The 2,263-nt window shown below is 37.5% G+C and overlaps 1 pseudogene; it reads right to left on the bottom strand.

The window, feature by feature from the left end:
• Positions 1-543: 543 nt before the first annotated feature.
• Positions 544-2,188, bottom strand: LOC114635657 (annotated as a pseudogene).
• Between the last annotated feature and the right edge of the window lie 75 nt (positions 2,189-2,263).

The following is a 2,263-nucleotide window of genomic DNA, read 5'->3' as shown; positions in this document are numbered from 1 at the left end:
AAAATCTACAATTTTAGGTACATTAGAGCCATTTAGTCACTTAAAAGTTATCAATTGTTAAATTTTAGGTTTTAATAGCCCATGATATAACTGTTTACCCAAATTAGTAAACTCAAGTTTGAAATGACTTTTTAGGATCTGTATCAATAATACAGTAAGACCTGCAGCTATGTTTGATACCTGACGGCACATATCCACTCATCAAACACATCCCTTTTACTGAGTGAGTGCATGGGGCTTGGGTCCATAGTTCAATTCTCTGCCAAGTTTTTATGACATGAAAGTTGGAGTCATATGAGAAACACTGTTCTGAAATGAAAGTAAATACAGGTTCTTCATTCTGGAACTAAATATGACTTCAATATGTTCTGTTAGATTTTCCTGGAGGGAGAAACACTAATGCCCATTCAGCCTAGGTGAGAACCAATGTAGACCATTTTACATGTGAGTTTATCAAGCATTTTACATGCCCAGGAGAAACATTATTGGAGGAGCTTGGGTGACCCCACTGAGAAAAACCATGGCCCAGATCTCAGACCCATGTTATGAAATAATAACAGTTTTGTTTAATATCTATAGGTATAGTAGAAAGAAACTCATCAATCATGCAATATTCAAGCACACTATAGAACACACTGGTTGGGAGGATATAGCAAAGACAAGTGTCTACTGTTCTCTGATGACATCCTCTATATTTGTACTGATGATGTAACATGTTGGTGTTGACATTCCAAACTCATTCACTTAACAGTCTATACTATGGATTGAGTTGGGTAAGGTTTGAAGGATTAGGAATGATTTTTCCACACTCCACACAGTCACAGAGTTTTATTCAGTATGAATTATTTGATGTCTTTTATGGGCTGAAGAAGTATAAACTTTTTAAGACTTTTGTATGATTTCTATCCAGTATCAACTGTCATGTGTTGAGTAAGGCTATAAACATTAACAAAGGCTTTGCCACATTCCACACACTTGTGTGGATTGTCTTCACAGTGAATTGCTTGGGGTCGTACAAGGCATGAGGTCTTTTTCACACTTGTAGGATTTTTCTCCAATATGAAATGTCTTATGTTTCCTAAGGGATGAGAGAGAATGGTAGGCTTTGGGACAATTTTCACACTTGTATGGTTTCTCTCCAGTATGAACACTTTGATGGTTCTGAAGATTTCTAGAATTTGAAAGCCTTTTTCCACATTCTTCACATTTATAGGGATAGTCCTCAGAATGGAATGTTTGATGTCTTGTAAGGGATGAAGATGAGCAGAAACATCGGCCACAGTCTTCACACTTGTAGGTGTTGTCTTTAGAGTGAATCGCTTGATGTCTTCTAAGGCAAGAAGATGAGGAAAAATATCTCCCACACTCTCCACACTTGTAGGGGTTGTCTTCAGAGTGAATTGTTTGATGTCTTCTAAGGCAGGAAGATGAGTAAAAACATCTCCCACAGTCTTCACACTTGTAGGGGCTGTCTTCAGAGTGAATTGCTTGATGTCTTCGAAGGCAGTAAGATGAGGAAAAACATCTCCCACACTCTCCACACTTGTAAGGATTCTCTCCAGCATGAACTGTCTTGTGTATCTTAAGAGCTGAGAGACAAGGAAAGGCTTTATAACATACTCCACACTTGTAGGGTTTTTCTCCAGTATAGATTTGTTCCGGATCCTGAAGGTGTAGAGCAGGGGAAAATCTTATGACACATTTTTTATACTGGGAGGGATTTTTTCTACTATGAATTCTTTGATGTTCCTCAAGGCTAGAGGGATAGCGAAAGGATTTTCCACATTGTTGACACTCGTAGGTTTCTCTAGAGTGAATTCTCTGATGGTACTTGAGCATTGAAGGATAGTAAAACGATTTGCCACAGTCTTCACACTTGTAGGGTTTTTTATCAGTATGGTTTTTCTGGTGTATAGAAAGTGATGACCTACAAGTAAAGGCCTTATGACACTCTCCACACTTGTAGGGTTTGTCTCCAGTATGACGTCTCAGGTGTATGATAAATCCTTTATGAGAACTCAGGGCCTTACCACATTCTCCACACTTGTAGGGTTTCTCCCCTGCATGAATTCTTTGTTGATTAATAAGGTATGATTTACAAATAGTGGTCTTGCTGTAGTAGTTAGGATCATTGGGTGTTATTCCTGTTGAGCCAAAGTTGAGATATGAACAAAAGTTAAGCAATAGTCTTTAGAATTATATGGATAATTTTTTTTAAATGAAGACATTGACTCATATATATTTAACCATAAATAAAAATCTG

This window comes from Grammomys surdaster, unplaced genomic scaffold (genome assembly GCF_004785775.1).
Source record: "Grammomys surdaster isolate TR1022 unplaced genomic scaffold, NIH_TR_1.0 115169, whole genome shotgun sequence".
NCBI lineage: Eukaryota > Metazoa > Chordata > Mammalia > Rodentia > Muridae > Grammomys > Grammomys surdaster.
The sequence above is the reverse complement of the archived record's forward strand: the minus strand, read 5'-3'. Positions and strand labels throughout refer to the sequence as shown.